The 22,626-nt window shown below is 33.3% G+C and overlaps 2 protein-coding genes across 2 annotated transcripts in view; one reads left to right on the top strand and one right to left on the bottom strand.

Annotated features, from left to right (window-relative positions):
- Nucleotides 1–7,017, bottom strand: part of LOC142337797 (testis-expressed protein 264-like) — a 114,956-nt gene extending 107,939 nt beyond the window's left edge. Inside the window, exon 1 of the mRNA XM_075387316.1 lies at nucleotides 7,007–7,017. The gene's annotated coding sequence lies outside the window, so the exon portion shown is untranslated. The remainder of the gene's footprint in view (nucleotides 1–7,006) is intronic.
- Nucleotides 1–22,626, top strand: part of LOC142337798 (cyclin-dependent kinase 9-like) — a 209,603-nt gene that overhangs the window by 164,218 nt on the left and 22,759 nt on the right. The window lies entirely within an intron of this gene.

The following is a 22,626-nucleotide window of genomic DNA, read 5'->3' as shown; positions in this document are numbered from 1 at the left end:
ATCTACATATCTTCCAAAAAGTTTCCGTTTTCGGCCATAATGGCATATTTTTCATACATATCCAAACGACATCACCCAATTTTTTCGTACAGCTCTTTGTCTACCTTTTGGCATTTCATTTGGTACCAGTTCTCGCTTTTTTAACATTCGACAGCGTTGTTGTCTCAAGCAGTTTTTCGATGGCAATCTGGAAATTTCTCTTTGGGATCTTTAATTCTCCCACTCGGTGTTTGACTCTGGTCACTCAATTTTTCTTCAAAGGACTTCATCCAAATACTAGCTAAGACAACTGATAGGGATGCTACCATTGCCAGGCAGTCTATCTGACAGTACCAGTTATCCTTACTTTTGAAATGAAGATTAGTGACTGCCAGTTTAAGTAAGAGCTTGAGAGTGGATCGTTCGATGTCAGGTGCAAACTTTTCACATCCAAAGAAATTACTTGCTCGTTTTCCTCAAGTTGAATATTTTCAAATTTTGTCTCGCTTGCAAACTGGAGGTTTCGATTTTTGCCCCAGGCAATCTTTCAAAAAGCGGAGTTAAAAACCTATTCAAATTGTGGTAAGGACTTCATGGTATTGACAGAACAGGGCGCAATGGTGAGTCTTTCTTGTGCACATTAGCCAGACCATAACGTCTAGTAGGTTGTGCTCCAGTTGACCTCAACTTTTGATCATTTTTCTCGATTATCAAGTCCTTTTTTTTCTTTTCCAATAAAGTGCGGTTAATATCCTTTTCAATATTTGTTATGATGTCATCACTTGCATCTATCCGTGAAAAATGAGGACAATCAAGAACTTGGTCGAGTTTTGTTTGATATGTGGACTTTCTCATTTTGCCAAACCCAGTACCATTATCAAGTGGTACTGCTAGGAGGCCATGTTCTTTAAAATAGATGGGCACTTTTGACAGACTTCTATCCACCGGCGTTTCTCTCTGGTTCTTAGCGTACCATTTACTAGATTCTTAAACTTCACAGAGCTTTTCACCATATATTCCATTTTGTCTTTGATTATTCACTGATTTATCAATATCTGCGAGAAAACGAAATTCATTAAATTTGACCTGAACCGGGTGCTTCGGCCTGAAAGAAAGAAGATATTTAACAAAAACAGGTAATTCCAAATTGTCAAGTATTGCCAAGGTTGTCGCGTAGCGGTCTATCCTAACGCTTTGACGGTTTTTCTAGCTTATGATTCATTCTTTTTGAGTTGGCGTCCATTATGTGACGAAGTTTATTGAGTAGTGAGTAGATTAATGGAACGAAAAGTTTTTTGTCTACACATTTTCTCAGTTCAGACCTGTTTTTGTCAGCTCTTGTGCGGAGATCTTCTATATCATTTTTCGCTTTTTTCCATTCCTCTTTCAATTATCTACACTGAAAGTTTTTTACGACTCGCTCAGAAAACATTTCGTTTTTTGGAACACGAAATTTCAAGAAATCTGCAGTCAAATCATTATTTATACTTTATTCAAGGAAAAACACACTTGAAATATCGTTCTCTCGTATTGCTAAGTTTTTCAGGTGTCTAAGGTATGGTCTCCAAGCACCGTTTCTTCGCAACAACGTTAGACGTAACCAACACTGAGGCACTATCGGGCAGACATTCAATGTCATGTTTGGGATTCTCACTCGAACTACGGACAACTTCGTCCGTAAGTAACAAGTAAGCCTCCCTAGCAAGACGCTTCTGTCTGTTTTTACATTGCTTTCTACCCAATTTTGATTTAATTCTACCTTTTGTTAGCAGACTTTGAAGGCTGTCTTGGTGCTTCCAGATCACGTCAAGCGTATGCAACTTTAGTTCTTCGTCTTGATGGAGTTTATGGTACTTCTTGACGCAGAATGTGGACCGTTGCTTTCCACTTGAAATGATGTGTTTGGCTACCTGTATGATTAATCTCCCGGTTTTAGGGAGTTCGGGAAAAATGTAGGGAGCATTTTCTCTCTGACAATAAACATTCGCTTTGATGTCCAGCCAAGCGTCGTCTTCACTGCTTGTGGTTTTCTATGGAAAGGATTCTCCTTGAAGTGACTCAAACGATGGCTCTATATCGACATCATTACAAACTTTGATCAAATTCCTGAACGTGTCTTGGCTTTCGTTATGGCGATTGTGAGTGTTTCGGTGTGAGTGTTTCGGTGTTTGAGTGTTCTCCCACTCGGTGTTTGACTCTGGTCACTCAATTTTTCTTCAAAGGACTTCATCCAAATACTAGCTAAGACAACTGATAGGGATGCTACCATTGCCAGGCAGTCTATCTGACAGTACCAGTTATCCTTACTTTTGAAATGAAGATTAGTGACTGCCAGTTTAAGTAAGAGCTTGAGAGTGGATCGTTCGATGTCAGGTGCAAACTTTTCACATCCAAAGAAATTACTTGCTCGTTTTCCTCAAGTTGAATATTTTCAAATTTTGTCTCGCTTGCAAACTGGAGGTTTCGATTTTTGCCCCAGGCATTCTTTCAAAAAGCGGAGTTAAAAACCTATTCAAATTGTGGTAAGGACTTCATGGTATTGACAGAACAGGGCGCAATGGTGAGTCTTTCTTGTGCACATTAGCCAGACCATAACGTCTAGTAGGTTGTGCTCCAGTTGACCTCAACTTTTGATCATTTTTCTCGATTATCAAGTCCTTTTTTTTCTTTTCCAATAAAGTGCGGTTAATATCCTTTTCAATATTTGTTATGATGTCATCACTTGCATCTATCCGTGAAAAATGAGGACAATCAAGAACTTGGTCGAGTTTTGTTTGATATGTGGACTTTCTCATTTTGCCAAACCCAGTACCATTATCAAGTGGTACTGCTAGGAGGCCATGTTCTTTAAAATTGATGGGCACTTTTGACAGACTTCTATCCACCGGCGTTTCTCTCTGGTTCTTAGCGTACCATTTACTAGATTCTTAAACTTCACAGAGCTTTTCACCATATATTCCATTTTGTCTTTGAATATTCACTGATTTATCAATATCTGCGAGAAAACGAAATTCATTAAATTTGACCTGAACCGGGTGCTTCGGCCTGAAAAAAAGAAGATATTTAACAAAAACAGGTATTCCAAATTGTCAAGTATTGCCAAGGTTGTCGCGTAGCGGTCTATCCTAACGCTTTGACGGTTTTTCTAGCTTATGATTCATTCTTTTTGAGTTGGCGTCCATTATGTGACGAAGTTTATTGAGTAGTGAGTAGATTAATGGAACGAAAAGTTTTTTGTCTACACATTTTCTCAGTTCAGACCTGTTTTTGTCAGCTCTTGTGCGGAGATCTTCTATATCATTTTTCGCTTTTTTCCATTCCTCTTTCAATTATCTACACTGAAAGTTTTTTACGACTCGCTCAGAAAACATTTCGTTTTTTGAAACACGAAATTTCAAGAAATCTGCAGTCAAATCATTATTTATACTTTATTCAAGGAAAAACACACTTGAAATATCGTTCTCTCGTATTGCTAAGTTTTTCAGGTGTCTAAGGTATGTTCTCCAAGCACCGTTTCTTCGCAACAACGTTAGACGTAACCAACACTGAGGCACTATCGGGCAGACATTCAATGTCATGTTTGGGATTCTCACTCGAACTACGGACAACTTCGTCCGTAAGTAACAAGTAAGCCTCCCTAGCAAGACGCTTCTGTCTGTTTTTACATTGCTTCCTACCCAATTTTGATTTAATTCTACCTTTTGTTAGCAGACTTTGAAGGCTGTCTTGGTGCTTTCAGATCACGTCAAGCGTATGCAACTTTAGTTCTTCGTCTTGATGGAGTTTATGGTACTTCTTGACGCAGAATGTGGACCGTTGCTTTCCACTTGAAATGATGGGTTTGGCTACCTGTATGATTAATCTCCCGGTTTTAAGGAGTTCGGGAAAAATGTAGGGAGCATTTTCTCTCTGACAATAAACATTCGCTTGATGTCCAGCCAAGCGTCGTCTTCACTGCTTGTGGTTTTCTATGGAAAGGATTCTCCTTGAAGTGGCTCAAACGATGGCTCTATATCGACATCATTACAAACTTTGATCAAATTCCTGAACGTGTCTTGGCTTTCGTTATGGCGATTGTGAGTGTTTCGGCCTTCTGCACAGTAGAGCGCTTGCCTGATTTTATCTTTCTTCACATGGGCTCATGCTATGTGTTTTCCTTAACTCGCGGCCATATCGTAATTCTTGTGCAGCGAGTGCCACTTATTTTTTTTGCTGATCCATTGATTTTTTCAGAATATCTAGCTTGGTTCTTTCTTCCTTTATGCGGGCAATTATCATATCCTTTTGCAAACGATTTTGAAGGAGCTCAACCTGGATAGGCTAATGCTTTATGAGGGGGATGGAGAGGTCAATCCAGTAGCTATAATAAATCCACACAGGTGCAAGGATAGGGCGTAAATACTTCGAACGGCCGCATCTTAGGGTTCGAGAAGGGTTATGGCTAGTGTAAATTTCGCATTCGGAGCTTTTCATACGGCTAACAGGGCGTCGGTTAAAGAGGGCGTTGTTCGGTTGAGGTAGGCAAGTTTCTGTTGAACGCCTCTGGTTAAGCAGCTGTAAACTTTCTTCAGTGATGTTGTCGCAAATTATAAGAATTTTTTCAGGCATAGAATTAGATTTACGCAAAGACGCAAGGGCAAAAACAGATTACTATGAGGAGTCACCAATCATAGAGCCTAAAATACCTGTCCTTTATGTGATTCAGCATTTTGCTCGCCGCTGCCAGTTTTCTCTTTTTAAGCACTAACTGACGTATAGGATCAATCACCAGATATATGTAAGGCTTGTAATTAAGACAAAAGCAATTGAAAAGATCTCGCAATTACCATACTTTTCCGGCAGCGGAGCCATCGTCTGCATACCTATTCTGTATTATGCTGTTGGTTTGAAATCTAATAAGCGGTAACGTGGCGATGCCTTACATTGCCATAGCAAGACTATCGCCCTAAATTGTCCTCTCTTGAGACAAAAATATGTTTTTCTTGACAACCAGCTTAGATGTTGCTTGGTAAGTGTAATTCAAAGCGTTTGTTTTGTGAAAGAAACTGCTTGCAGATGCTATGCAGTGCGAACTTTTTTTTAGTTTGCTGACAGCATTTTTGGAATCAATCATTATTAGTACGTCGTTATTGTATTCATTACAGCAAGATCTCAGCGTAAGAATGACGAGCTTTGTGTCGCACTTTTGTCCAGAAAAAAGCTGGGTATTGCCTCCTAGACCATTCAGATCTTGTTTGACACACTCTACAACATTCTCTGCAAAACTTTTTTTTTGCTATAGGTCTGACATCAGGATTTTTGTCAAGAAGAATTAGACGGCAGGCATTGTAAGCGCTAAAATGTTATGGTGTAACAATTTGGTGGCAAATTCAAATGCCAAATAACTTTGCAAAATGGGGTGGAGGTTTTGTCAAATGCAGTAAGTAAACAAAATCATTCGTCAGCATCTAGATCTGAGCATACTTAGCTGCCATGGATTTTTTTAATGCACCCTGTTTAACTTTTTTCAAGCTTATATTTTAAAAGACTGAAGCTTGTTAAGGAGGAGCGGGATTTTCATCTGTGAATTTCAATGCGGAATCGGCTCTGCTTGCAGGTGGGTGCTTTTTTCAGAACATCTAGAACAGTGGACGATCCCAATGATTAGATGAGAGATAGAACTGCGCTTTTTTGGGTCTCGCTGCCCATAGCACTGGAGAATTTACCTTGGTGCACGAGGCGGCTTAAGTCGCGCACTTCATTCTGATTGTGCTTTGATGCTTTTTATAGTTGGAGCTGAAGGGCTTTCCCTTCAGAAAATAGTTCATCTACTTGTCCTTGGCTCCACATCTTGAGATTTCTCATAATTTTGCTATTGACAAAACTGCAGTTTCTCTTTTTGGCGCGGGTGAATATAGCATGTGAAAAGAGCATGGCAATATAGAGGGCAAAATCTGTGGTTTCACTAGTTATCTAGAGGGTTGACTGGTTAAGTTGATGTCAGCACTTGCAGAATCAGCGGCTGTTGAGGGGTTGGAAGACTGATATATTATCGGGAGCGCGTCTGGTGGTGCATTGTCGGAATTCGAAACAACCCAAATACTCACAACCAGAGGCCAAACCACAGCAACTCATGTTTATGTAACCACAAGGAACGCGACATATACCATCGCTTCTGAGATTTTGCTGGCACTGGCCCCAACTGAGGCTGAATTTTCACAAAGAAGCAAAACTAAATAAAACTAGAAGTGCAGTTTGAGAAAAACATTACTGACAGGTGTATAGAAATGAGATTTAAATTGCGAGAAAACAAAATATATTAGAATATGGGAGAACAGGTGATTACCAAAAAAGAAAAATGCGCAGAATCTTTACAGAATACTCGAAATATTACTAAAAACAGCAAAAAAATTGAAAAATTTTAAAAGGTTCGAGTCAATATATTTATAAAGTGCAATATCCGGGTTGTTTATCTCATTGTGAATTAGATTGTTATTTTTTGTGTGAATTGTCCGAGATATGATCAAGTTTGAAAGATTAAATTTTTTAAGAAATATTTGCATTAAATATTTGAAATGCTCAACGAAAAAAGATGGGGAAAGCGATGATCATTAAAGCCGGCAATGACTATGAAGTCGTCACAATTTTGTTCAGTGTAGCGGTTCAAAACATTGCACAAGTCTACCAACTTAGCTCCTCTGTATGTTTGAACTGCTCTTCCTGCCTTTCCTTCCGTGATGTACTTGATTCTATGTGCCTATTGCCAAGTTCCTGCATGTCTCTGGTAATTCATAATCTTGAGCTCCTCCTTCAACTCTAAACAAATCAGAAGCAATAGAGTGGAAAGAAAATGTTAATTGAGGTAGGTTATGTTGAAAGAATTATATCACAGAGTAAAAAAAACAAGACCGCATGGTGTGCTGAGGGTGTGAGAAAACATCTGAGTACAAAATGCGAACAGCGAGTTAGAACCAATGTGCCCGAACTAGTGTGCCAGAACCAGTCACCATAGAGCAAACGTCAACGTCAACATATAAAACATGAAACTATTTAATAAGTGAATCACAATATTTAGGGTTCGGCGCCTCCAGTACGTTGTGCGCCCCCCAGTTACAGTGCCCGTGTCCTTACATAGTGAATAAATGCGAAATATCATAAGTGAATCGCAATATTTAGGGTTCGGCGCCTCCAGTACGTTATGCGCCCCCCAGTTACAGTGCCCGTGTCCTTACATAGTGAATATATGCGAAATAGTGAATAAATGCGAAAAAAAATTTGTGGTTTTTAGTTCCAGGCAACTTTAGGAACAAACGAAAAAAATAAATTGCAATCTTTTTTGTTGGGAATCATAAACTCACATAAACAGGGCACGTCACATTGCCTCCTTGCTTCCCCATTTTGGAAACTAATGTTTTACGTAATTTCGTGCCAATTTTAAACAAGTTGATTGAAAAAACAGAGAGATCAGCAAACCTTAAATCAGGTAATTAGCGTCATCGAACACCATCGTTATCAAAAAATATACTAACTTCAACATTCTTATAGTTAATTTTTTCATATAATTCAGGGTAGCGTCGATGAATAAGATAATTTGTTATATTTTATTTAGACTCCCTGATACAATCAGGAAAGATATTGAAAAGAACCCCGGTTTCGTGTTAAACTACGTGAATGTTACAAAAATTTTGCCAAAAATCTGATATTTATTTAATGTTTTGTATATTAAACCTGCAAAGTAATCAGCAAGTTTAAAGCCAATTGCGCACTTTATTTTCAGACATAGATTAAAAATTTTTTGGCATCACAGAGACACAGTTAAACAAAAATAATGAAGATGTGTTGCTCTTTACTTTCCAAAAACACTTCATCCAAATTTAGAAGTGAACTTGTCTTGTCTGACAGAAAACAAACGGTTGAAATTGGGTGGAATGCAAAGAATTTTGCGAGCCAAAATTGAAAAACAAATTACTAGTAAACATAACTTACGACCCAAACAAAAAAAATCTCGCAAATTTTATTGATACATTGGAATTAAACCTTGACAAATTTGTAAATCAATGCAACTCTGTATCTTCCTTGGGTGATAATAGTACAGACTATTTTGAACAAAATGGAAAAGAATAATCTTAAAATAGTCAAAATACCATAAGGTATAACTTTAAGCTTCTCTTATTCCCCAACTAGAATCTGCAAAACAACTGAACCTTTCATAGATCATATTATCACCAATACGAAACCACATTAGCAGATTTTGGATTCTGCAAAACGCAGCAAACAGACCACTTGTCCTCAGTTGGTGTTACAAATACAAAATGGGATAACCAAACCAACAAATGTTTTTTGCGTTGCAAAAACACATACCCTTCAGGAAAAAATTTCTTGGAAAACGTAAAGCTTAAAAAGTTTTGCACAATGAAATGTTCGACGGTGATAACAAATCTCTTTACAGAGAAAAAAGATTTTGGTAATTTTCAGAGTGACAGAAATGACAAAAATCAGAATTTGTACAAAAGAAATAGGAAATATCTAGTGGCCGCAACCTCTACAAAACAAGAGAATCAAACCCATGAAGTATTTGCATCTCTCAGTAGTGAAAAACTGCAAGTTGAATTTTATCAAACAAATAAGAAGTTGTAACAAAACTTCTGATCAACGATAAAATTGTAATATATATATTTTTTAACATTTGGAAACAAATTACACGCTCAAAATTCTGTACATAAGGAGAAAAAATTTCTCAAAAAATTTTAACACACTGCAATTTGATTTTTGATTAAAAAATTCTACTCAGGATTATTAGAGTTTTTCAGGAAGACAACTGATTCCAAAGAGATAGATTATGCTGCACTTTTAGACCCTTCAAAATTATTTGATTTAATATAACATCAAACGCTATTTAAAAGCTTTATTCAATTGGTTTCTCACAGCGTTCAACGTTACTCATAGAAAAAGTCCTCTCTGAAAGACTAAAACGTGTGTGTGTGTAAACTAAGAATACTCGAGCAGGGTTGATGTAAAATTAGGAGGTTCCTAGAAGGCACACTGCTTGATCTACTCCTTTTTATGTCAAATCTATGTCAAAGATTTGATACGTAGAATTGATGAAAACTGCACTTGCTGATGAATGTTTTTTATTATATTGAACAAATCAAGTAAAAATGCAAAGCTTCAGTTAGAGCTCTAATCGGCTAAAAGATTTCTTTCAAGTCATAAGATTTAGTTTTAAATGCTATCAAACCTACGTACATTTTTCTTTGAAAACCTAAAGATAAACGTCGCAAATTATCGATAACAATTAAACTGGACAGCCAAACAAAAAAGAAGCCTTATCAGTGCCCTTGTTTGTTCTCATCTCGACTTCAATAGCCTTCAGAGAGTAGACAATTTCAAATCCAATCAAATTTGGTCTCAGATCAAACTACTCTACACATGATGCTTTGCTAAAACCGATAAGTTTTCCGAAAGTTTTCCAGCAAGGCAAAAAATTCGAAGAACATTGTTCTTGCTCAACAACACACACATCTCAAAAAATTTTTTATTCAATATCACAACAAAAACTACTACAAAAAGTTTGTTTAATTGCTTTCTCATTTGGATTTTTTTCCGAAAGATTGCAACATAGACGATCAAACGAAGTATGATAGAGCTGATGAGTGGTAAAAAGAAGCTTCCCACTGGAAACGGTGCTTAAACTACTCCTTTTTAATATCTATGTCAATAATCACATGCATTCAATTGTCAGAAACACTTTTTTAGTCCAGGATGACAATGACTGTTTGTTATTTCTGAGAAACAATTCAAGTTAAACTGCAAAGTAATCTCAAGAGCAAAGATATGACAAAACAAATTTGTGTTTCAAGTCAAATGAGCTAAAGGTATGTGCTACCAAATCCGATTACATTTTTCTGCAGTTTTTCTGCAAACCTAATGATGAACATCACAACTTATCGAAAACAATCGAAATGGACAACCAAAAGATAAAATGATCACTGAAAGCAGTTATCCAGGAATTATACTTGACTATCATTTTGAAAGCCAAGCAAAAATATTTTGTACAACAGATGACAATGGTTATCAAAACAATCGAAAAATAAGAATTGAGCTGACTATAAAATTTTTTAAATCCTCATTTAATTCAACTGTTCAATTCCATCTGGACAACAACAGGCTTTTCCTCATTGGTATTTCGAAAAAACTGTTACATTTTCTGGAAGGGCAGAAGAACTGGGTTCTGAAAACTGTATTTTTCTTCTCATCTTTAAAGATTTTGTTTAAACTGATCCAATGAAGAAAATGTTTGGTCATTGACCAACGCATTTAGACAAAAAATTTACTCTGTTTTTTTGCCTACATCAAAGACAACAAGAAAACACTCGAGCAACTAATTGGTCTCCCCAGTGCTAATCATCGAATAAATGATAGAACTAACCATATCATTTTTCAGGACCACTGATCATCGGCATTCCTAGGAAACTCATTTTTCAGCAAAATACCACTACCAGAAGAAGTAGGTTTATTAAAACAGACTAAGAGTCATTGAAAAATGTAACAAAAATCTTTTATAATCGAAATACTGCTCTATGTACATTTGTCTTTTAAAACATAATGATGAAGTTCGCAGTTTGTTGGAAGCAAGTGAACTGGACAGCCAACCAAAAAAGAAGGCTTATTAGTGCCATTGTTTGTTCTCATCTCGACTTCAGTAGCCCCAGAGAATAGGCAATATCACATCCATTGGAATTGGGTCTTAGATCAAACTATTCTACACATAATGTTTTGCGAAAACCGGTAAAATGTTCCAGCAAATCAAAAAACTCAAATGAAATTTTTTATGCTTAAAAACACATACATCTCAAAAACTTTTCATTCGATATCACAACAAAAACTACTACAAAAAATTCGTTTAAATAATTTCTCAATAGGTTTTCGTTCTGAAAGATTGCAACGTGTGCGTTCAAACGAAGTATACTAGAGCTGATGAGTAGTAAGAAGAGGTGTCCCAATGGAGACAGTGCTTAGACCACTCCTTTGTAATATCTATGTCAATAATCACATGCATATAATTGTTAGGAACTTTTTTTTTAGTCCAGGATGACAATGAATGTTTGTTGTTTCTGAGAAACAATTCAAGTGAAACTGCAAAGTAATTTCAAGAGCAAAGATATGACAAAACACATTTGTTTTTCAAGTCAAAGGAGCTAATGGTATGTGCTACCAAATCCGATTACATTTTTTTCTGCAAACTTAATGAGGAACGTCACAACTTATCGAAAACAATTGAAATGGATAACCAAAAGATAAAATGATCACTAACAAAACAATTACATCGGAATTACCCTTGACTTTGAATTTGAAAGCCAAGCAAAAAACTTTAAAAAAGATGACTTTAGGTATCAAAACAATCAAAAAAATAGAACTGAGTTCACTATAAAATCTCTTAAACCTTTATTAGATTGCATTGTTCATTTTCATCCTGATTTCACAAGCCTTTTCTTCATTGGTTTATAGAAAAATTTGTTTCAATTTCTGGAAGGGCAGATGAGCTGGGGTCTGAAAACTGTATTTTTGTGCGCATCTTTAAAGTTTTAGTCTGAACTGCTCTCATCAAAAAAGTTTGGTCGTGGACCAACGCATCTAGCATCAATTTTTACTCAATATTTTTGCCTACATCAAAGATGACAAGAAAAAATTTGAGCAACTAATTGATTTCCACAGTGCTAACTATCGCATAAATGATAGAACTAACCATATCATATTTCAGGACTACAGATCGTCGCCATTTCAAAGAAACTATGTTTTCAGCAAATGACCACTGCCGAGTGAAACAAGTTTTTCAAAACTGACGAAAAAGTTAATAAAAAATGTAACATAAACCTTTTACAACAGAATCGAAACCGTGTTCTCCTACTTTTCATGATTGAAATTGCAGGAATTTTAGCGTTTAATTGTGTATCATCATTAATATCAACGATTAATTTTTTTGTTTTCGTTTTAAAAAAATGTTTGAAAATTGTTTAAAACAGTCAAAAACAGCAATCAAAGAAAAAAAGAAGAGCAGAATTAGCAAGATAATTAGAAAGACAAAACGAAAAAATCAAGAAAACACAGAACACAGACTTGACGTCAGTCAAAACAAAGATTTAAAAACAAAGTCAATACAAAAAAGAATCATATCAATTATGCGCAAAGTCCTTGAAAAAAGATTCATTTGAGATGCAACCAGCTAATAGAACTAGCATTAATGTTTTAATACTAGCCAATAACATTCTAGAGTTAACTGAAAGAAAAGTAGCAGTCCTTTTGCAAGAAAAAAATTGGAAGACTAAGACTGTTGTATGACTTGCGAAGCACCTGTGTAAAAGAAATTATTCGAATGAAAATTTACCAACCTCTAATGTGAGTGATCTAGAGCAAAAAAACTCCTGACAAAAGTTTACAGTTCGCAGGCACGCCATTGCGTGCAGTTGGAACACAATGTACCAGTGCAATAACTAGCTCTTAACTTTACTTCGAGAACTTATGGATAACAAAAAAGTGTTTTTTTTCTTAAGTCAATGATCGAATCCGTGCTTAGCTTCGAATAATTAAACAATTTATAAATGATATAGGTTATGCAGTATTAAACTTTGCACAGTTGGTATCAACTATAAGATATTTTTTTCCTTTACGATAGTCTTGATCAAATATGTCAACCGACAGGTGTGAAAGATTGACAAAAACTATTAGTATTGTAGGCAATAGCATTTGGTCAGAGAGAATATCACCCGCGAAAACAAAAAGAAGTGGGTTAAAACAAAATTAAAATGCCAAGCTGATCAAAGAACTTAAAGAGACTACCAATCAGCTGGACGCAGTTTTTTTGATACAACATACCTAAATCAGACTGAAACTTGAACCTTACTAAACTTTAGTGAAAATCGAATAACAATCAAAAAATGAAAAAGATTTGCTAATTTTGTTGCTAACGCGTTACCAGTCTCAATTTCACTAAGAGTAGACCTAAACACTGACAAATGTAGAAAAAATAAACAAAAGTTGCCTAACAATAAACGTTTTAGTCCAACTGTTAGAGACTCCAAAAGAAAGCAAAGCCCCTAAAATTGTCACACAAATATAAAAAAAACAGCAATTTCTAAAACTTGAAACATACCCGGTTCCCACTAACTCGTCACCATTGCAGATTAAAACCTACTAACAATTATAAAACAGAAAGAAAAGGAGAAACTAGACCCGATTGGCAAATATCAAGACATAATCAAACTCCTAATTAAAATTCCTTGGGATGAGAAAAAAAAGAATAATAGGAGAAATGGGTGATTTTAGTAATGGTTCTACAAAACACAAGCTTGACGTAGGTCACAACACCGATTTAAAAACAAAGTTAGCACAAAAAAGAATCATATCAATTATGCGCAAAGTCCTTGAAAAAAGATTCTTTTGAGATGCAATCAGCTAATAGAACTAGCATTAATGTTTTAATACTAGCCAATAACAATCTAGGGTTAACTGAAATAAAAGTAGCCGTCCTTTTGCAAGAAAGAAAAGGTAAGACTTAGACTGTTATATGACTTGCGAAGCACCTGTGTAAAAGAAATTATTCGAATGAAAATTTACCAACCTCTAATGTGAGTGATCTAGAGCAAAAAAACTACTGACAAAGTTTGACAGTTCGCAGGCACACCATTGCGTGCAATTGGAACACAATGTACCAGTGCATCAACTAGCCCTTAACTTTACTTCGAGAACTTATGGATAACAAAAAATGTTTTTTTCCTAAGTCAATGATCGAATCCGTGCTTAGCTTCGAATAATTAAACAATTTATAAATGATATAGGTTATGCAGTATTAAACTTTGCACAGTTGATATCAACTTTAAGATATTTTTTTCCATTACGATAGTCTTGGTCAAATATGTCAACTGACATGTGTGAAAGATTGACAAAAACTATTGGTATTGTAGGCAATAGCATTTGGACAGAGAGAATATCACTCGCGAAAACGAAAAGAATTAGGTTAAAACAATATTAAAATGCCAAGCTGAACAAAGAATTTAAAGAGACTACCAATCAGCTGGACGCAATATTTTTGATACAACATACCTAAATCAGACTGAAACGTGAACCTTACTAAACACTATTGAAAATGAAATGGCAATCAAAAAATGAAAAAAAGAAATGCCAATTTTTATTGCTAACGCGTTGCCAGTCTCAATTTCAATATGAGTAGACCTGAACATTGACAAAATTTAGAAGAAATAAAGAAAAGTTTCTTTGCAATAAACAATTTAGTCCAACTGTTAGAAATTCCAAAAGAAAGCAAAGCCCCTAAAATTGGCTGACAAATATAAAAAACAGCGATTTCTAAAACCTGAAACATACCCGGATCGCACTAATTTGTCACCGTTGCAGAGAAAAGCCTACTAACAATTAGTAAAACTAAAAGAAAATGAGAAACTAGATCCGAAGGGAAAACATCAAGAAATAATCAAGTTCCTAATTAAATCAATTGGCGTAGATAAGTTTCATAGTTTAGCCTCAGGTAATATCTATATCTATGGCTATGACTATATCCATAGCCGAGATTTCAACTATATATAGCTAAGACTATGGCTATAGCTATCAGGGAACCCAAGAAGCGGCTGGTCGGTGACCTACCTGCTTATCAGATAACTAAAACTAAAACTGTATCTATAGCTATGATTATAACTATAGCTATAGCTATGACTAAGTGTAAAGTAAAACTAAAATCATCACCATTAAAATGAATTGATCTATCTTGCTCATCTTTAATATGAAACTCTATATATTCTGTTTGTTCTTTTGGGACATTTTGATTTAGTACATCAGTGGTTATAATGGTTATCATGTAACCCGTTGGTTCTATTAGATGAAAAATAAATAGTATGTCTGTATCATTAAAACTTTCTTTAACAACAGATATCACATTACATTGAACGTAATAATAGTAAGACCCATAATATATCGATAAGTTTTTGAGATCTATACTTACGTGCTCTATATACATTATTTTCGAAATCCTTGTAATGCTGCTATTGATTTTTCTACATCAAAACTAAATACACCCCATTTTATTTCCATTTTACATTTCACTGTATTTTTATGTTCTTCGGCTGTAAAATTAACTTCAGTTCTTTTCTTTTATCAATTCTGCTATATCAGCCAATTTTTATCCTCCAGGTATAATAGTTGATATAATTCCAGTATTAATTTTAATTTTGTTTGACTTCGAAGGTGAAGGAACGCCGTTTTTGGTCTTCGACCATGCTTCGCCTTCTAAGTCGACACTAGCATATAAAAATTATTGTTCCTTTTACTTACATTAAACTCTGATTTATAAACTGATGATCAAATGGACCCCAATTCTGTTGAATTAAAGAGAAACTCGCTAAAATTAAATCTTTCTGTTGACTTTACCATTCTGTTAAAGTTAAGTGTATTTCTTTCTTTAGTCGTAGTTAAAGCTTTTTGTATCCTTATATATCCTTTCTGTATTCTTGTTCATACAAAATCAAGTTGTCATTCGTTTTTTCTGTTGAAATCATACCTTAGCTATAATAAAAGCTATAGTATTAGCCAGAGTATTAGCTAGAGTATAGTATAGGCTAGAATATATAGTATCGGCTTTATGTTAATACTAAAGAGAAATATTAATGACAGAGCAATAATTAGAGTTAAGGCAGGAGCTGGTGAACTACCTAATGATTGTAGAATAGAAAATAGAGATATAACTTGGTGGGTGCCTTGTATTGATCCTAGTAATGATGATAAAATATTAGTACAGAAAAGATCAAACAAAACGGAATGACGTAAGATTTAGTTTCTTTTTAAAAAACTTCCACAAGTATACACCAAATGCTACTTACTTCTTGTTTGATTTAGGTGTAAAAAATGGTTTTGAATTACATCAATATATTAATGTAATTTTCGAATATAATATTGCCAATGACAAAACTAATGGTGGTAGCATATTCAATGAAATGAATGTAACTGAATGTTTTTGTAAGACTGGTAGTGTAACCTATCCTGAAGATGGAATGAGTTTTAATAATGATACTGATAACTATAATGTAGCCTATAAGGAGAATATAATTTTTTAAAAAAATTGTAATGGATTATTAGATAGTATTAAACCATATAAAAAACATAGAACGTTTAAAAGTAGTTATGGAATAAAAATAAATAATCAAAAATTAATATGAAAGAGATCATAGGGGAGCGCATGCATTGCAGCGTTCTGTTGTTGATATTGTATGTCATTCATTATTGCTATCTAGAAAGATTATTAATTGTTAATAGTGATGGTAGTGAGACTTTTGATATCGTGTCGTAGACAACGCGGCTTCGCCGATAGTCCCGTAGAGACCAATCAGTGAAACTGCTTTCCGGACATCCGGAATGTTATAGTCTCGTAGTTGTTGTGATAGTTTTAGTTATGGTTATAGTTATGGCTGTAGTTATCTTCGAATTAGGTTTCCTGATAGCTAATACTTTAACTATTGTTATATATATTTATAGCTAAAGCAAATACTCTGGCTATCTGTGAGGCATTTTCATTGATAATTGTGGTAAAATTAATACTTTAGTTTATCAAATCCTTCGGCTTAAATGATATCCTCTTCTTTCATTTTCTTCAGATAGAATTTTACCTTCAACTCAAGACTTAGACTTAGAATTGTTTTAGAATGGAGAGCCAAAGGCGAAGTTTTTTGAGGTTTAGATTTCAGATCGAAATGGTCACAATTTTTACATTCAATTATTTTTATATTTATAAAAATGAGTAATTAAAAAAATACATTTTTTGTTTGTGGTAGACATTATTGTGGTGCTATTAAAATCCATGGTTTTATTTCAGCTAGATCAACTACGATGTTAAAAGGCTCTTGAACTAAATGTAAAGAAAATAAATCTACGGCATTATATGATTCAAGAATAAAAGCTGAAGGGTTAAAAGACTTCTATAAGAGAGTAGGTAAAGGTTAAGTTAATTTTGGAAAGAAAGTTCCCCATAACCTAGAGCTTCAGAAATAGCAAGTAAAATATAGTGCAGCTGCAATTAAGAACTTTAGAGCGGCTTTACCGCTATACACGAGTTAATTAAAATTGCAAGAAATGGAGAAGGTATAAAATTAGTGCAGAAGGGTAGAGGTTTATAATTAGGTACAAACAAGGGTTATTGCTGAACCATACCCATCACCATGACTATTACTATAACTAGAGCTATGACTAAGGCTCTGACTATAGCTATGACTGTAATTATGACTAAAATTATACCTGTAGCTATGACCATAACTGTAACTATGAGTACAACTATAGCTTTGACTAAGACTATAGCTATGACTGCAAACAAAGCTAAACCATAACTATAGATGTGGTTGTAACTAAAAATATGACTATAACTATAGCTAAGACTATAACTATAGCTTAACTATAAATTTAACTACAATTAGAACTATAACAATAACTATAACTATAACTATAGCTATGACTACGGTTACAACTATGACTATAATAAAACTAATATTAAAAAAACTAAATAATTTATTATAATTACTACTTACCTTTACCTTTTTTTAACTTAGATTTTTAATTTTTTTTCTTTTTCTTTCTTATAATCTTCATATACTTCAATCTAATTCAATATATTCATCATTATCTATCTCATTATATTTTTTCATCGTCATCTATGTCATTATGCTATCTCACTGAATTGAAGTACAGCTTTTTAATTTTGTCACTAAACTGTTTAGTTGGAATATACATCTGTGAATACTAAATGTCTTGTTTTCTTATTTTAGGATTAATTGTTTTTGACGATGAACCACATATAGTAGCAGTAGCAAAAGCTGCTGGTATATAATGAGGTATACCTCTACCAGTTAATGCAACTGATGTTTTCGTTCCTGTTGTTGCTATAGATGATAAGACTATTCCGTTATCTCAGCTGTATTAGTATTAGTTTTATTTTTTCAACTTTTTATTATAGTTTCAAATTTTAGTTGCATCGTAATTTTTTATATCTTTCACAGTATTAGTGTTATTATAAAATTTACTATCAGCTCATTTATGTATTGTTTTGACCCGTTGGGGGTACCACTAAGATAAAGTAAAGTGCACTGGGTTGTGTTTTTCCATTTTCATAACCAAAACGTATAGCTTTCACTATAGCTATGAATAGAGCTATTCCTATGATAATAACTATGATTATAGCTTTGATAATAGCTATAACTACACTATGATTATAGTTATGATAATATCTATAACTATAACTATGATATTAGCTATAACTATGATATTAGCTATAACTATAACTATGATAATATCGATAACTGTAACTATGATATTAGCTATGATTTTAGTTAAGATTACAGCTATTATAATAGGTCTGATTATAGCTATGTTTTTTAGCTACAGCTATAATTATATCTATTGCTAAAACTGTAAGTATAACTATAACCATTGCTATAGCTATAAGTATATTTATATCTAAAAATATAAACATAGCTATAGCTTAAACTTTTACTATGCTCTGATTTAACAATAAAGTAGCTCTCAACCTCTTTCATTATATCTTCATAATCAAAATTATAATGCATCTCTTGTCTTGCTTGTTCTTTATCGTCTACTAGTTTACTTTCTAATACTATTGCTCTTATGTATTGTATTATTGTTTTTCTAGTTTGACAGGCAATTTCAGCAGTTTTTGCTCGAATTAGCCTACTACCCTCTTTTAGCTCTTGCAAACTAAGAGTAAACATATCATCCCACTATATATAAGCAGGATTCTGAAAAAACTTAATTGTATTAAAATCTAGTTTTAATTGATTATATTTAGAGATAGTGTCGTTAGCAACTTTATTACAAAATTTATCTGTATTTGTAACTTCCTTTGCTGATTTAATAAACTAATTATTTAGTTCATCATTGACTTGTGTTTTGTTTAGTTGTAGCATTGTAGTCGTGATTCAAATTTTAATAGAAGAGGACAGTAAGTAGTTATCACAAAGCTCTATATAACCAACATCTTTTCCATCTATGGGAGGATGTACAATCGTAATTTTATAGGTATCTTTCAGGTCAATGTTATCATTATCTTCTAAGAATAATTTGTGAGACGTACTTGTTGATGGACTGTTTGGTGATTAATGTTTTTCTTGGTTGAATACATTTCTTAACATTTGTTTACAGAAATAATCATCTTTAATGATTCAAAAACCTTGTCATTGAATTAAAATTCAAATTCAGATTTTATTAATTTCCGTTTGTAGTTTTTTATTTCCTATTACTTTACCATTGATATTTCCAATTCTCTATGTTGGCGGTTGTTTTTAGTACATGGTATATTTTAAATGATTCTCTGTTTCAATTAGATGTATGTTCTTTAGAGAAAAAGTTGCGCTTGTCGGCATTCCTAACATAATCACCGACTTTAAACTTAAGTGTAATTTCAGTAGAGGTAATCTGCGAACGAATTCCGTCCGTGGTAGACCCAGAAGTTTCCTTGATGGTGTATCTTACTTTATCAAGATGATAAGAAGCATGAACAAGTGACTTATCTAATGTCATATAAATGTTATTATTATATGTTAAAAGAGCTTCATTTGACAGGTTTACACAATTACCATCACCTTTTATAAACATTGGTTTGTTAATTATGTGTTTTATTGTTCCATTGAGTCTTTCTATAAATACCGACTTTCAATCACCATAGGTAGAGTACAGTTCTGTTTCATATACGATAAGTAACAATTTAAATGTTTCATTGTAAAAACCACCATTTCTATCCAGCCAATAATTTTCTGGTTTTCCACTCTCTGGGAGAATTGTTCTAAAAACATTTTTTTTAGATACACGAAACTTTTTCTCTAAAGGTGTAGTCCAGGCATATTTAGTGAATGTATCTATAAATTCTGTTTACTTGAAAACGATTCATCGGTCAAATCGGTAGAGCAAGTTTCTTCTTAATAAAATGGAATATTTCTTTTTTTTATATTGTGTTATAATTTGACTGAACACTTCTTTAGCTAATAGTTTTTGATTAGCATTAGTTACGATTTCAGCCATGGTTGAAGGTTTGTCTAATTGCTCTGCAGAAACTTCATTCATCAACGTAAGTGTAGGTAATCTCATTTAACATATTAAAAATGAAATGATCTAGTTGCACTTGAGTAATAAGATTTATAAACAGCAGTTGTTTAGATATACTTAACATTTCATCGTATAAAACATCATGTCCAGCTTTTGTTTCTAGTATAAATAGCTTTGGTCTTTCTAATGGGTTGTTTGGGTTTGTTTCTACTAATCCACGACCTTCAATTTTTTCTTCAGTCTCGTAGGCATTTTCTTCGCTAGTAGAATCTTTTCTTGGAGATGCGATACCAATTAGAAAAATTGCAATAACTGTTGGTTGCTCTTTAACTTCTAGGGTTCACTTTTCGTTTGTAACCGATAACTCTTAGAAAGCATTCTATTTTATAGTCATCACGTTTTGTATCTATTTTGTATACATCTTTATTAGTAACAAACATAGAGAAACTTTTTGAGAAATTATAATATTTATCTCTTACTTTTATACTAATTTAGGTTATAGATACAACTTACCTTTTATTTGAAAGTTGTTTGCATTTGCATCAATTGGCACTAATTATGATTGTTGGTTTTTTTAGTTCTTCATATCTGCTAGGATTTTAATCTTATCCTTGCTTCAAGTGAATGTTTGCGTTGGAGATTATACCTTGCGGAAACTTCAACAATTAGAAAATCCTTTCAATGCCTTTTAACGCTTTTAATGTTTGGTTGGCTCTGGATAAATTTTGTTCACTATAAACTAGTTATTCTTCACTATTAGCGTTAGTAGTTTTAGTTAGAGGATCAAATAACTTTTATATTTTATCATAATATTCTTGTTTTTGTAGTTTTTCCTCTAAACTGTTTTTGTTTTTTTTTTTCTGAAATTTATAGTTCTATTAATGTTTCTAGTTATCCCATATTTGTGTTTAAAATAATTACAACAAATCATTTTATAGAGTAAAAGCTGCAAGAATTAGCTCAGGAGGCTCATTAACAGTTAACTCAATAATTTTTATTAAATAGTAGATTTCTATCTCCAAATTCATCTAAATCTAGTTTTCTTAAAAAATTTTTTTTTAATATATTTTAAGAGATGTGGAATTAATTTTGTTTATGAATTTTTTTAAGTTTATAAAAATTATTATCATGAAGATAACTTTTAATTTTATTTACAAAAAATCTTTTATCGGCAAAAGAGTTTAAACTAGTCTCACTTATTTTTGTTGTTGTCATTTTATCTCCTATTGTTCGTATTCTGCATTCATCTACAGTTGTTTCCGCGTTATACAAAAATGCATTATAAATCCCTTGAGGTTTAGCGGTATTAATATTCTTTATTCCTTCCCTTTAGCATTATAATTTTAAAGCTATATGTCTTAGGCAAGAGAGTGAAAAATTTTTTTACGGGTTTTCTTCCATATTCATGCTTGATCTTACTTGGGACTCTATTAATAATTTTGACATGTATATCTAAATTGCTTAAGGCCATATGGGAGTCATAAATTTTACATTCAGGGAAACTCGGTACAAAACTATCTGTATCCATATAATGTAGTTATGAATCTTAAAGCAATAGTTTTAAAATTTCATAGATTACACAAAACATGTGTAATTTACTTAACTCTAAAAGCGTGACACCAACATATATTGGTGAATCATTTTCTATTTTTTTCTAAATTCAAGTTGGGTCTGATCGTTATATCCAGTTTTATTCTTAAAAGTCGGTTTAATTACGTTTTTCATTACTTTTTCATCATGTAAAAACTTCGTTTGAATGAAGCGTAGAGGATTCATAATCTTGCATACAATGAATTGTTCATAAATTTCCTGACATTGTTTTCTGCTTCAGTTTTAGCTGCTGCTCTTTTTCTGTATAGTTTTGAGAATAGTCTCTACATATAGAATCTGGGTCAAATTTGGTTTGTCTATGTTTTTTTACTTTTACGCCCATGTTAATATAATACACTAAAATTCTATAATGAACCATGTTCAAATTTAGTATCTTGGTCTAAAATTAATTTGTCTATTGTCGCTCTATTCTTCTCCCTCTCTCTATAGGGAGAAGAATTCATTATCATTTTTTTTCCTTTAAGGGGGCATCAGTGCTAGATGCTCTCTTCTATCTTTACTTTTAAGAATTTAATTAATATCACAAACTATATAATAGCCATGATCACTAATATCAAGAGTATTTGATATATCACCTGGAGATGCAGCAGGGTAATCAATGTCCCTATAAGGTAATTTTTGCAACATTGCCCAGCCATATAGATTAATTTCATCTATGTAAAAGATAGATTTTTGATCATTTTTTGTACCATTAATAATGTTATTGCTTTTACTATTAATACTATTGCAGTTGCTATTACTATTGCTATTACTGTTGCTATTATAATGCTCTCTTTATTGTTCTTACTATTGGTTCTACTAATACTATTGTTATTAATATTACCACTAACAAATCTATCACCCATAAAACCACATATGCCAACTCTCTTTGTTTCAATATTATCATCTAGCCTTTGTTTATTTTGTTTTGTATCTAATCTTAGCCAACAATCATAACTGTAGCTGGGGAGA

Source organism: Convolutriloba macropyga, chromosome 4 (genome assembly GCF_964194025.1).
Source record: "Convolutriloba macropyga chromosome 4, txConMacr16.3, whole genome shotgun sequence".
Classification (NCBI taxonomy): Eukaryota; Metazoa; Xenacoelomorpha; order Acoela; family Convolutidae; genus Convolutriloba; species Convolutriloba macropyga.
Note: the sequence above shows the minus strand (reverse complement) of the source record. Positions and strands in the feature narration are given on the sequence as shown.